Source organism: Parus major, chromosome 6 (assembly GCF_001522545.3).
Source record: "Parus major isolate Abel chromosome 6, Parus_major1.1, whole genome shotgun sequence".
NCBI classification, from domain to species: Eukaryota; Metazoa; Chordata; class Aves; order Passeriformes; family Paridae; genus Parus; species Parus major.
The window spans coordinates 24,426,019-24,440,991 of NC_031775.1; the positions used below are offsets into that span (position 1 = coordinate 24,426,019).

A 14,973-nucleotide genomic window follows, 5' to 3' on the forward strand; every position below is an offset into this window, starting at 1 on the left:
GTGAATGGGAGATTTTGCAAATGAGCATGTTCAGCTCACAAAAGGTGAGGCAGGGAAGGGGATGTAGCAGTTACAGAGTGATCTTCTAACTGTCTGTTCAAGGGTTTCTGCACAGGAGGGGCTGAGGGAAAGGAGGATTGGTATAGAAAAGCTTATTCATCAAGCCAACAGTGGAAACAGGACATGAGTATGAAATTCAGTGTTACTTTTATAGAAGCATGGTATCAGGAGGTTCACACATGGTCCAGACTGATAGCAGTTCCTATGGTAAGGGTGTGGTTTTTATCATAGTAGGTAGTGAGCAGCTGTACAAAATTTAGTCATGCTTACAGAGTCAAGTGCAGGCTGCTATCCCTGAGTTGTCTGGTTCCTGAGCCAGGGTGGAATATATAAAAGCATCTGAATCATTTAGAAGCACAGCTTTTAATGGCTCTTGGGTGAATACTTGCTCCTTCACTTGAGCAGTTGTTGCTCCTCTCTAGTTGTCTCTACAGAGCTGTAGTTATGCTGAGTCATTGGAGAGCAGTGCCAAGGGTTCCTTACTGTTCAGGACAGTGAATAATGCAAAAACAAAAGGAGGACATTGGATAGAAGATTTAATCTTCTTGTGATTAAATGAGTGTGTTTGTAGTAAAAGGGCAAGGACCCTTCCATGTGGGTGAAGGCTGGCAAAGCCATACAACCATCAGGAGGGATATGTGGAAAGGTAGTTGATGCCAGACTTGATTTTGCTGCTTCTTTGTGTATGGGAAGATCTCCCTATGAGCATCCCAGGAAAGGAAAGGAACAGAACAGGAAGGTTCAGAGGTGAACTCAGTCCTGAGGAGTCCACTGTGGCTGTCACTAGCCTTGAAGAAGAGCCTGGTCAGCCAAGGGTATTCCAGGACCTGACAACAGGAGGCCACCAGCATTTCCATGTGCCACAGCAGTGTGTTCCTCTCCTCTTTCTCTCAGAGCTGGATTGTGCAGGAGAGATTGCTTTGGCTCTCCAAGGAAGTTCTGGGCAATGTGTCCTCCACATTTTCCTCTCAGGAGACTTTACAGTGCTTCTTAAAGAAACAACCTGCTGAACAATCAGGTAATTCATTCTAATTCCACATGGCCAAAGCCCAGCCCTTAGATGGGAATTGTTCTGCTCCTTCTAGAATCTCAATGAACTTGTTCAAATGAGTCATTCTAAAAGGAGGAGCAGTGCAGCAGGTTTATTGTAGAAATCAGAGGCTAAAACAGAGGTTGTTTTGTATCTCTCATGTCTTATTTCTACCTATTTGGCCTTGTTCCCTGCGGTGGGTTGAGTTGTGGGTTGCCCAGTCAGGTTTTGCCCAGCTCTGTGGGAATCTTCCATCCAGCTTGGAAAATACCATTCATTAGCTACACTCTGGCAATATCAGGAAGCCAAGTGTGGGGTGAGTACGCACGTTTGCCCAGATGCACGGTTACGTGCAAGCACACACAAAGCTTGCAGTTAAAACCTACGTGCCCTTCTCTTTTTAACAGGGGAAGACAGCCCCAGCTGTGTATACAGCTTGGTGTTTCCCTTTGATCTGTATTTGTTTCCAGTGTTTCTCATAGAGTGGATCCTGGTGCTCCTCAGAGCTGTCTGCCATTTTCCAAGTTTGCAGCTGTGTAACTGCACAGCTTGCTGGGGTGCAGCCAGTTTCAGCAGTTTGGGTGGGGGGTTCCTCTTCCCTGCAATCCCTCCCGTTGTTTGCTTTGCTCCTGGTTTTTCCTTGCCACGTCAAGGAGCTGTCTCATTCTCCTAATGGAAACAGTACCTTGCAGATGCCTCAAGATCCTCCCTTTTACTTTGCCCGCCTGCTCCCACACACATGGCATTAATGCCCTTTGCCAGCTGCAGCTGCCACTCTGGAGCAGATCTTCTTCTCTGTCACCCAGGTCAAACCTCTGAGAGGTTTCCAGAGATTCAGCATGCTGCCCCTGCAGCTGGCTCAGGCCCTGTACATAAAGGAGAGCAAGAAACTGTGTTCTTCAGATTTCTGTGGTTTCTGAAGTTTTCTGAAGCTGTCAGGGATGAGGCTGAGAGGGGCCTGCTGTGCTCATTTGGTGCCCTCATCCCAAGGCAGGATAAGCTCCATCTAAAGCTTTTCTGGCAGGTGCCAATCTAGCATGGCCTTAAAAGCTTTTGACAGGAGGATTGCATAGAGAAACAGTGCAGCCTATTGCCCTGATTAACTGTGGTTACTGCTAGAAAGTTTTGTCTAACATCCGACTAAGATGAAAATTATTTCAGCATTTTTCAAGGGAAGAAAAAAAGCTGTCCTAAGCTGAGTGCCCCTGTGAGTGTGAAGAGTTCCAAATACTGAATATAGCAGTCAACTTTCATAGCAAGAATCACTGTTAGACCCTCAAAAGTATGCTGAGGAGTTCTGGCTGAGATAGGCAAATGTGGGGAACAAAACCATTGATCTTTTCTTTTTCCAATACATAAGTTTCCCACTTCACATAACCCAAAGAGCAACTTCAGTGCCAAAAATGTGGGAAACTGGATGGGAACACTTCATGTCCCATGGATATTCTGCTTAATATGACCCTCTTAGGAAATGTGCAGAGCCTGTTCTCCATAGTGTGACCTCTTCCAAACTTTTCTTGGCTTGGAAAAGCAGCTTATAGGCTTGGTGTTCATTGGAAAAAGCACATATGGGGATACATTTCAGTGAAGGGATGGCAAAGGAAGAGGAAAAGCGAAATCTTATACCTAGTGTGATATACTTCCGTAAAACACATGAAGGCCCACTGGAGTCATGAGTGTCTCTTGGAGTTTCTTTGAGTTGTGTGTTGTGGTGATCTCTGTGAAGAGTACATGTGGTGGGGAAAGAGCAGAATGGGAAGGGGGTTGTAATGTGTGTTGGGCACACTGGAAGTGTTCAGCAGAAGTCAGAGTGGAACGCTATGGTTCATAAGCAGGGGATTCCCATGAGCCTTCCATGCTGGCTCCCAGGTCTGTGCAGACGGCATTAGCTTGTGCTTCCCCTCAGCCATCCAGGAAAAGCAAATTCCATAAGGTTCTTAAAGGATTTTTTATTTTTTCATTTTCAATTAGCTTTTTTTTTGTTTTGTTTTTAATTGTTCTGTTATTTAAAGTGAAAAATATGATTAATCTTGTCAACTCTTATAATCTTCCCTGCGATTCTGTGGTACTTGGGGCATCCCAGCACCCAGAGTTAAGTGTTTCCTATCCCCCACACAAAACCATTGAGCCAGTGTTACCTTTGTATTTAAAAAACAGGGAGAAGAGGAAGCATCCTATGTAGGTGTTTTTTAAAATAGTGTGATCTGTGAGCTACTGTGGTATATATTTTTTATGGGGCCTAAACCATAATGGAATTAACAGTAGGACATCAGATATTAAAGGTTTTCAAGAAGTAAAAAGTTTTATGACTGTTTGATTTCAGTGTCAAAAATACAGCCTTCATCTTGTCTTCCTAATTATGACTAAACTCCTTTGAAATTCCATCTTGAGAATTTCTTTCGACACAGGTAAGAGAAGACAGATTTATGCTGCATATGTGGTGTAGTATGGTTGTACTCCATATATGGAGTAGTGAGGAGTTACTGATCCATTTTGGGAAATGTGGCCATGTTGTACTCTGAGCCTTATTAATTACTGGAGAAAGGTGGATGAATTGGCTTCCCAGAAAATTCTAGTTTCTTGGCTCTTCCCACACCGTTGTCATTGCTGAGCTACATGAGCACCTGAAACCCAAGAGTAGCTATAGCTGTGCAGTACTCCATGAAGGAATTAGGATTAGCTCCATTTTTGTGGATGAGTGGTGTGTACTTCAGCTCCTGAAGGATTTACCTGGGGTCATGCAAGCTGTCTGTGAACAGGTCTGATTCTCACTTAAAGGTCTTGCCTGCTTTCCTCCTTGCCTTGCCCTTTCCTACTTGTGGAAATGACGTCTAGTTTGCTACTTCGCCCTTCCTGAAAGTGCCTGCAAGCTCTGCCAGCTCCTGGCTAGCACAGCATTAGGAAAGTCAAAAAGTTCATCCTTCTGATTTGCAGTTTGGCTCTCATGCTGAGGAGACCCACCAAGGCTCTTTCTAGGTTGTGTTTGGAGAAAATTACCTTTTTTTGGTTGTTTTATAGCTACAGTTTTTAACAGTAGTGTTTTTTCAAGCCAACAAGGGGTCATCCCAGGATGGGATGCAACACAGAAATGGCTGAAGCAGTAGTGAATCTTCCCAAAGTTCATGAGGCCCTGAGAGTAAGCACTACTCTCAGGGGCAAACAAGAGGGTGTGACTGTGATGGTAAAGTGGTGCTGCTGCAGGTACTTCTGTAAGGTCATGTGGTTATTTTCTTAATACTGCTGTGACAGCAGAGCAAATGGAAACCAGTTTCTTCCACCAAACCAGAGGAGTGGAGTAGGTGTTAGAGCTCCTCTCTCTTTTTCAATAATTTTTCTTTCCAAAACAAGCCATGAACCTTTCAGTGTCTGGTTTGTTCCAAGTGGGGTCCTAACCCTTTTCCTTCTGGGAAAATGCAGGGTCAGCAAGTGTAAGACAGCTAATCCTCCTACAAATGTTAATTTACTCAAATACAGCTGTTCTTGGTTTGGGGAAATCAAATTTGTATCCATTTGAGACATTGAAGGCCTAGACAGGGGTCATAATGGTCTTCTCCAGCTGACCAAAAGTTCACTAGGAAGAGTGTCCTGTGCTTAATATAATGATTTTTGAGCCTTGTTGGAAGCACTAGAAGTTTTGTAGTTGAGCTGAAGCAAATAAAGCTATTTGCATGTGTTACAGATACATTTTATCTTTGCTTCTAGCTCAGGGTAGTTGTTTCCAAGTAGCCAGCTCCATGCTTTTTCCTTGTTTGAGGTTTGAGCTGTCTTACATCTTTTGGGATTCTGAGAAAGAGTTTGTATTAGCACATCACACCAGCTAAACAGAGGCAAGGTGTATTTTCACACTCTCTGGTGCCTCCTTTCAAAAACTTGTTTTTTTCCTGGTACCTCTGTATGTGTGAGATCAGGACATGGCTCACCTGCTGTCAGTGTGCTGGGAGCTATGCTCTGTTCAGCCTCCCCTCCTGAGTAACATGTATAGGTAACTTGAGTTAAAACCATTTGTCACTTAATGTTAGCTAACTCCTAGCCTCTTGAAATACTTTTTTACTAAAGTATTACTTTTTACTAAAAATAATACTTTTAGTATTACTTTTTTTTCTGTGCAAAAATCTATATCCAGTAGGAAAAATGCTGCTAGGATCTCTTAAGTTCTCCTTCCTACTGCTTTTTTTCCAAACATACATCTAAGAATGACCTTGGCTGGTAATTCATTTTCCCTGGGAAGTTTGAGGTTAAATTGAAAATAATTTTACAAGGTGAAATTACATGCACTGCTTCCCTTGTTCCAGATGTATGCCCTCTATACCTGAAAGGTACAGTAGATATTTGATGACTCCTTAAATATTTCTGACAGTGTGAAGAGATGTTAGATGAAGAGCACATGCTTTCCTTCTGGCATAAAAGATTTTGTGTAAACAAGTATGTCAAATGGCCGCATTCTTAGAATATATTTTCATTAGGAATTTTCTTCCATGAGGTAAGCTTCAGAAAATAGATGTATGTGATGAAAAAATTCTTAGTAGGTATAACTTACCTGTGTCATTTTAAAAACTATGTTAATGACAAAAAAACACATCAGAATCTATTCTTGACACTGACAAATTTCCTACTCATGATTTTAAAAACAGGAAACATACTTTCCCAAATAACAAGTTGATAGCATCCTTTAGTTTTTCAGTGATGTACAAATGTCTGTCTTACAAAGCAAATGCTTGCTTCTTTCAGCTGGTTAATGAAAGTACAAGTTTGAAACCTGTCTGCATTTGGAAGGCACCAAAGTCCAAGATCTCTTTCAGTAGTATTGCAGAGAAGTAGAGGCTTTGAGGTACTGTGTGTGCTTTTACTGCTATACAACTTGTGGACCAGGGGTAGCTTTTCCACTGTAGGCAGAGGCCGGTCCCTGGCTGCTCTCCAGCTGCCTGCTGGGAAGCTGTCTGCTACCTCAGGTTCTGCCAGGCTCAAGTGCAGGCATGGGTCTTCGAGGGTCTCTGCAGATCCTTGCCAATTCATTTGTTTTCTGGTGTGCACCATCTTTGATTTCTTCCAGAGAGGCTGGAACGACCTGGTGGCAGTAGATCTGAGCTGGAGAACTTTCCCATTGCCGGCAGTTTTGGAGGCCATTAAGGATTATGGAGTGAGAGCATCCCTGCTTCTCAGTGTCTGACTGCAGAAGCCTTGCAGGAGCCCAAAATACCTCTTCATTTCAAAGGCATGGTTCTTAGCCAGGAAACCTCTGAACACAATAATCAAGAGTAGCTGGAGAGTTTGGAAAATCTTGGCTATCTTTGCCAGTGACCTAATTCTAGCAGTAAAGCTGAAAATCCGTAGGTTGCAGCAAAGCAGGTTAGTGCCTCCTCTGCAAGGAGGCAGGTTTCTGATGAATGGCACAGCTGCTTTGCAGGCATGTTGGCAGCATGCAGGAGGATGCTGCACTGACTTGGCGGCTGTGAGCACACTGTGTATCCCTAGAAGGATAATTACAATGGTATTAGTGAGAACCAGGGCACAGGACACCGCTGGCTATTTAAAGAGCAGGTCTATTTTTAACCACCTTTTAACAAAGATGGAGTTTTTATTAGACTAGGCTTTATAATTAACCAACCTGGGTTGTATGTCGATGTTTACAGCTTATTTTGGATGTTCCCTGATAGTTAAATGCAGGATTATAACTATATCTTATGGCCAGGACAGGAAATTGCAATACCTGCATGCTTGGCAGCACACTGAAAAGTTGGTGGCAAATGATCTTGTGCAGGAGGTACTTACATGTGGCTGTACTGGTGGCACCTGGACTATGTTTTTGAGTCTGAAGGAGAACATGATATAGAGCATTTGTGGCCTGTGGTGGCTGTTTGGTTTAGCATGCTGTTGTGAGCACAGCTCAGCCTAAATGGGTTAGCTGATAACATTGTCCTTTGTGCTACACTAAAATATAGTTAATTATATGTTCACCAAGTATTAAAATACTTTCTGACTAATGTCCAAGATCGATAATAGGAGATCCTCAATATATAAATTCAGGTGAAAATCTGCTTCAGAGCATCTGTTGCTATTTGACATCTCTTAATAACTGTCCAAATTTCTTGCAAGGATTGGCATAGAGGAGCTGGGAGTAGGGAAGAGAAAGTGGCGGATGAGCACTGAGGGCGGTGTTAGTTCTGTATGAAAATGAAGGGGTGAGAGAAAATGCCAGGCACTGATTGATTCCATTCCTCTGCTGGGCAGATGGCCACCTATGCTGCTCTCATCACCTTTTCATTGTGAAGCTCAGGTTATTGCATTTGATCATTTTCTACTGAGTTGAAGCAGCCCTGTCTCATTGGTGCCTCTGAAGATCAAAGGGGTTATGAAAGGATGAGCAGTCATGTTACCGAGCAACTGTGAGTTCATTCTGGAGGAGGCACCTTCCAAAATGGCATAATTTTTGTTACTGTGAGCATCAGTATTCAAAAGTTTTTGACACTGCCTTTTCTAGTTTTGGAAGTCATGAGATTACAGGTAGTCTCTTTTTTTTAAGAAACTTCTTTATTCATTTAAATTAACCTTCTGTCTTCTAGCCCTGTAGTTCAAAGAAGAAAACCTCAAGATGTGCAAAAAATAGGACCCAAAGACCCAGAAGTATGCTGTGAATAAAATTAGTCCCGGGTATATAATTTCAGCTTCAGAATCTTAGTATTGCTTTAGTATAATTATTTGGGATCTACTTGATTTAGGGATTTTGAGTGCAGTCAGGGAATGTTTCAGTGTGCATTTGGCAACTGTATACTTGTTCCAAAGAATTTCCAATCAAGGAGACAGTCAGAGAAGAGGACAGAAACAAAGCCTGGGCAGGCTGAAGGATGGCAGCTAGTGATAACAGAGCAAACAGTGCTGTCAGAGAAGAGAGTAAAAATGAAGGTAATAGAAACTCAGTGTAAGATAAGAGCATCCTACTCCTTGAAGTACTCCCTGAGATGAGAGTGGGACTCCCAAGTTTTCAGAAGTGTCCTGTTCACAGCTATGTCTGCAGTGCTGTGGCTTTGAATCCTGGAAGTGGATGCTCTCTCACATGTCCACATAACTCAAATTATATGTAGGCCAGCCCCTGCACCCATTGAACAGTGTGATTTGCACTTAACATCTGCACAGTGTGAGCAGACTGATCAGCCACTGGGAGATACAGGTAAAGCCATCAGTTACCACTCCATACAGCAGCCCAGGAGACACATGTCTTGCAGGAAATCCAAATCTTTCAGCCAGATCCCCACATTTTACCAAAGGATTGGAGGCTGCCTGATTTCCCATTCCTCCATCCCTCTTTGAAAACCTTGAAGTAATTAATATGCCTTCAAAATAATAACATAATTAGGAGAGCCCTCTCAACAATATTCATTTTCCTACCCAGAAGGATCTCAGGAAACACAGAGATTTTGACAGCTGTGTGATGCAGAGAGAGGTGGAGAGAGCGTGTCTTTCTCCAGACTGCAGTAGAAGGCTAGAAAGATCCATGTTGGAATAGACCAGTGGTGGCAACACATCACTTGGCACAAGGTTTGTTGGTCTTGCAGCTTCTGTTTGCCAAGAGCCTGAAACTCTTCCAGAGTTGACATCAGGGATGAGTCTTCCCATCTAGAAGAGTTGGGAGAGTTGGAAGAGAAGTAATTTCTGTGTAAGATGCACTTGGCCATATGCTCATGCTGCAGTGCAAGGCTCACAGGGCTCAGGGACAGTCAGGGTTTGTAGCATGGATGCTTTCAAAGTGTCCACTGGAGAGTGTGGCAGTACATTTTCAGGTAAAACCCTTGCTTTATGCTTACCTTAAGGCTTGTGGCTCCTGTTGCAGATGGGGAGAAGTGTTTGTGTGCCCCCAAACTGGCCATTTTTTCCTGAGTATTTCAATTGCTTGGTAAGATACTCCCTTTCCCAGGGTACCTGGTTTTGATTTTGTCACTGAGGTGGTGTTTGGACAAAACGGTGCAGTTGTGGAGCACATCAGTACATTGCTGTTTTTATTTTGTTTCCACTTATGGGCTTGAATCATGACTGCTTTCTTATGCACCATGCCACCCCTTATCTGCCTGATACGTGGCTTGTCATCAGGCAGAGGTGCATTGATTTGTGTGACTTTGAAAAACTGCATTGCCTTGGGGTTGGGTTTTTTTTATTATTTCTATTATTGTTCTTACCATTGTTAGGTCATAGATCTCATAATTTGTGGTTTGTTTTTCCTTTGCCCTTGATTTGAGAATACAGTTGTGGGTGCATGTTCATCTCTAACTTTTGCAGACAGACCTGACATGGTTAACATGAAGCTGAAAATGTTGCTCATAGAAATTTTTTGTTCCTTTAAATTCCTATTTATAGGATGTTGTCAGGTCTTTTTATTGTTGGTCTTAAATTTTCATTTCTTTGTTTATTTAAAATGGTAGATCTTTACTTCTAAAAACTTAAATATATGAAGGATTTTTTTCAATTAATTTTCATGGCACATTTTATTAGCGTTTGGAGTACAAATACTCCTACATGCCAGGGACCCATTGGTAGAAATTGACTGGAAACAGGGTCAGATGAGCAAGTATATTCTTCCAACTGGGAGCAAATCCATGAAAATAATCATGAGACTTGATTTAAAATCCAAAAGCAAGGCTTGTTGGGAGCGATTTCACAGCTCAGGTGGAGAATATTAACTTTTAGCTATGTATTTGTGAGCCAGATTTCCTTCTGAAACACTTGTCCATGGTGCCCTGTGGAATCAGGAGTGTGAGTGTGTTTATTGCAGGCTGGCCGGGCGCCACCACAGCGTTGTTGCGTGGCCAGAGGGCTCACAGCAGTTGCATAACGCGCTGCAGCACCGACAGCGGGGGCTCAGCCTCCTCCTGCCTCCTCCAGCCTGCAGCCAGGTGCTTGGAAAAACCTCTTTCCTCACTGGAGACAAGCGCTCAGTAAAGCAGGGAGCGGATACCTCGCTGAGAGGGCTGGGCTGGGGGGTCAGGGACAAGAGTAAGGAAAAAACATCAAGTCGTATGATGGCTGTTGCAGATAAGCAGCCTCTGACCTATGAATTGCTTTTAGAAGGAAACCGTATTTTCCCTGCCCTGTGGTTTTTGCATGTGTTTCTCATTACTTTTATCTCAAAATCATTCTCGTACAGTGAATTATTGATGTGGGGTCACATGTGTTTCTCCAGGAATTGCTTTCTTTAACCAGTGATCCTTCCTGAATTTTTTAGGCAATCTGTTAGGCTCTGAAATCCAAACAAAGTTGGTGGTTTCTAATTTCAGGGTTAAATTAGATTCGACTTTGAAAAGGCTTTGAGGGAAGAGGAGACATATGATAATGTCCTTCTCCATGTTAGGATCCTTCTTCTTCTGGTTCTTCTGGTGCTTCTTTTGGTTTGATTCTATTTTTTTAACATCTCACAGAGATCAAGTGTCTGATTTAGCCTCAGTGGAACTTGAGCATATTCCTAACGTTGAGCACATGCTTAAATCCACTGTTGAATTCAAGCCCTATAGACCTGGAGGCATAAGTACAAAAATATCTGGGAAATGCTTTTCTTTTCCCTCAGATGCTCCCTTCTTTCAACATACAAAATTAAGAATTCAGCATTTTGAACTGCTGCTGGAGGCGAGTTGGTCATTTCCTGCTGGGAGGGAGGCTTGATCTTTTAAAGATGGGAAGAGAGTTTGTGTGTGTGTGTCTGTGTGTGTGTGTTTTGCAGATGTTCAGGCCTTGATTCAGCAAAGTCTCTCAGCAGTGTCTGATGGGGGGATAGTGCTGAGTCTGGTAAACTGCTGCTCCAGAGCCGAGTGTGCATGCGTTTGCCTGACTCCTCAGCAGAGAAAGTTTCTTTTCTCAGTTTCCATCGCTTCTGCCCATGGTGGAATCTGGCAAGAATCCTGCACAAATCCCAAACCACTTTCTGGCAAAGAAGCTGCTGTCTCTGGCAGTGCTAACATTGAGAGATGGCTCATGTCTGCAGCATTGACCAAAGGAGGATGGAGCAGGCAGTGGGGGTCACCTGCTCGTCAGGGGGTGCACGGGGACTTGGCTGAGCCCTCCAGAGCCCAGGGAGGGAAACTGCCAGTGGCCTTATAGCCCTGGGCTGGCCTTTGCAGGGACCCTGTCAGGCATTGCTAGGGGGTGAGGTTTCCAGCCCCAGTGTAGCCACTTCATGACCAGCAGAGACATGGCTTGGAACTGCCAGCAAAGGTCCCTCAGCTCTCTGGGGACTTCCCAGGCAGGGAGGAAGCTGGTGGCTTTGTGCCCAGTTTGGTATGGTGCAGAGTGTTGTGCTAGGTTGATTCCTACCAAAACTCCTCAAAAATACATTCAGAGGTGTGGGGGAAGGAAACAGAGACTTTTTTTTTTTTTTTTTCACCCACACCTTTTTCTGCAGTGCAGTTTTGATTGAGGCAAAAGAGAGCCCAGTTCCTGCAGTGGGATTTGCATGTGTGTTGTACACTGAGACAGCTGAAGCTATGAGCAAAAAGCACGCATAAATAAAGGCTTCCTCCCTGTGCTTTATATAATCAGAGTGGGTGATGTCATTGGGAGCTGGAGAGGAGAGCAGGCTGTGAAATTACAGCCCTCTGCAGCCAGGCAGAGCCAAGTGCAAGCAGGGGCTGCACAGAGCAAGAGCCCGACTCCCTTCTGATACAGGCTCAGGACAGAGGACTTTGAAGGGGAGCTGGGGGGTAGAAGTAGATAATCCAGATACAGTCAGATAATCCAGATACAGTCAGCAGCTCTTGCACAGGCACAAAGGGAAGGCAGGGAGAACAGCAGGTGCCCAGTGAGCAGCACTAGGGCTGCCATTTCAAGGGCCAGCACTCCCTTCCTCCACATGCAGCCATCTACACCTTGTGGGTCTGCTGGCAGGGCTATGGGGCTGCTGAGCTTTCTTATCCTTCTGTTGTAGTCTCCTGGCCCATTGCAGCTCCTGGCAGAGAAGAGAGGGCATCCTTGCCCTGCTTGCCCTCTGCATCCCAGAGGAACTTGCTTTTAGTCTCCTCCTGGCCCCACACAGAGGAAGAAGAAGCAACAGCGGGCCTCTGTCCTAGCCAGAGTGGCCAGGTGAAGCAAGATAAAGGGTGATCCTCTGCTCTTTGGGACAGGGCTTGTGTTTTGCTCTGAATTTCTGAGACCTCTCAGGTGCTCTGCTCCTTTTTTGGCCATCCCAATGCCCCCCAACATGGGAATCTCAAAGAGGAGTTCCCTCTCATCAAGGTGAGCAGGAAGAGGGGACCAGGCAGACCCCTTGGGAAAGTGGAAACCCCCTTCTTTCAAATACTTCAAAGATTTCTCTTTCAACACATCAAGCACCTACAGTGTGCTTAGGATGCTGCTGCAAGAGCCTGATTTTTCCTACTTTGGCAGTAGGAAGGGCTCAAGCTTCTCCCATCTCCCCTGCAGCTAGCATGCAAAGGCTTCAGCCTCTGCTGAAACTGGAATTCTCCTTCTCATCCTCTGGCATCCTCTGGCTTCCTCAGGATCAAGAGAGCAAGAGGCAGCAGCCCTTCGCACCAAGCCTGCCTTGTTTCTCTGTTATATAACAATATGGGCTTTTAGACTTGTTTTTCTAGATATTGGCAGATGCGTCAAATATTGGCATAATCCAGTGGTTTACATGGAAAGCTGTCTGGCTCTGTCTGGAGGCTGCACAATGCTGGTATTTTCATTGAAAACAAGAGCCTGCATCATTGTCAAAGCCACATTGCAACAGAGTCCAGGTAAACAAGGGGAAAAGACACTCACATCATGGCCTGACCTGTGGAATTACAGCTGCCATGGGGCAGCTCCAGGACTTGATAAGAAAGATTAATGGCTTTGTGATTGCTTTCTCTCTGAAATGGTCTTTTAGCTAAGTCTTCTGTGATGGTTTTCAAAGAATCACAAAATCATTTAGGTTGGAAAAGACTTTCAAGACCATTGAGTTCAACCTTTGACCGATCACCACTTTGTCAGCAAGACCATTGCTCTCTGTGCCACATCCAGTCCAGTGAGCAGTGACTCCATCTCCTCCCAGGGCTCTGGAGTTTTATTTCTAATGCACCCAACAGTGTGTCAGACCTGTAGTGTGTGCTCTGTGGTTTAAGAACCCATCACAGTCCACTGGGGCTATTGGAAGTTAAGAGAGGTCAAGGACTGTGGTTGGGTTAGATTTTAAAAATAAAAAAAGGTAAGGAAGATATTGAATGCTGCAGAGGGGTAAAAGCTGGGGAAGTTGTTCAGTTTGATCTCTCTGAAGGAAAGCAATGTGCTCACATGCCAGGACAGTTTGCAGGCTTAGTTGCTTCTTCCTATCCCAGTGTGGCTCAGCTTGGAGTGCAAAATAAGGGAAAATTCAGTGGCAGCACAGAACTAATGACTTTAGTCAAACCTCTTCTAAACCTGCCTTAGCCCAGCTAATACCACCTGCCCCTGCAGTGTGCTTGCAGCCCAAGTCCTCCTATGTGCCACAGCTTATCAGCTCATACCACACTCGTGTCCCAGGCAGGTGGCCCCTCCTGATGCCTGGTGTGCTGGCACAGGCCATCACCCCTGCTGCAGGCCACAGCCTTTGGCCAGCAGCCAGCAGAGCCATGGGCAGGAGTGGCTTCTCAGAAAATGGTCTGCATGAGCCTGGGACAAGCAGTAACCTTCACTCCACTGCAGTCCTGGGGCACAACGGGAAGCTTTTCAAGTGTCTGGGGTTTTATTACATGGCTGGACCTTTGCCTGTAGCTTTCAGGTGCTTAACAGGGTTGATCTTGTTCAGTCTGCGTATAACCCAGCTTTTGACGTGGCAGATCAGTGCCACCCTTTTGATCGCTGTCTCAGCAATCCAGCCGGTACTTGCTTCTGTCCGAAGCTGATCACTGGTTCCAGGAATTGCAGTTCCTAGTGCAGCACCTTCCCAGTTCCTGGTAAAACACAGTACTGAGAATCAGCCCAAAGCTCAGGCTGTAGATGTGTTGTCCATTTCTCTCTGCATTCAGAAGTGGACTGTGATATCTTTGCCACAGGTTAGATGTTGATTCCCAAACTCTTTTTTCCTGTTACACAAATAATTTTCTTTTCACCGTGGGCTGGGAGCTGTCTCCACACCTGTGGTACATAGCAATCTGCTGTTAGGTGGAGCCCCCAGAGCTGAGCTTTGCCTGGGCTGTGTTTTTTACTTGGGCTAATCCGTAGGTGAAGTGTGTGGTTGGAGCTGGTCCTTGTGCTGTGAGGAGACATATGCTGCTCTGTGCTGCAGCTTGATGGCTGTGCTCTGACAGCTCTGACTCAGTGACTTGCCTTTGTGGACATTCAGGAAGTCCATGGCATATCCAAAAATAGGTTTCAAACCCCAAAGTGTCTTTGACCACAAGATCCTGCTCCTCTTCATTTCTGTACAAGTCAGTGTCCAGTTTCCTGAGGCATGACACGAACTGTAGTGCCAGTGTGAACTAGCAATACTTTTTCACTGCTTACCCTTTCGGTTATCATGGGACACAGGGCAAACACCTGTAGTGAGTGCACACTCCTGACCAAGCTCTGTGTGGAAAACTGGCTTCCAGGTAAAAAAAATCCCCCCCATGTCAACCATATGGGTTTAATAACAGTGGGGTTTGCCCTAGAGCAAGCTGAGAAGCAAAAGATGAGATTGATGTGATTACTGTTCTTTCAGTTTGATTTTTGGATTATGATTTCCCTTTCCCCACCCCTGTATTTGTTAATGTTTAATGGAAAACACGTTTTCTTCAAGGCTCTTGCTGGTCATGTGCAGCCCTGTGACTGTTATTGAGACAGAATGATGAACCCTTCGTAAAGAGATTTATGGTAGAAACTGTGAGGAGCTCACAGCTACAGCAGGGCCGGTGAACACTCCCCTGTGCTGACAGTTCATCAGCAAAACCCCTGACCCTTCCACCCTT

At 44.7% G+C, this 14,973-nt stretch overlaps 1 protein-coding gene across 2 annotated transcripts in view; it reads left to right on the forward strand.

Moving 5' to 3' along the window:
- Positions 1–14,973, forward strand: part of MXI1 (MAX interactor 1, dimerization protein) — a 56,534-nt gene that overhangs the window by 34,937 nt on the left and 6,624 nt on the right. The window lies entirely within an intron of this gene.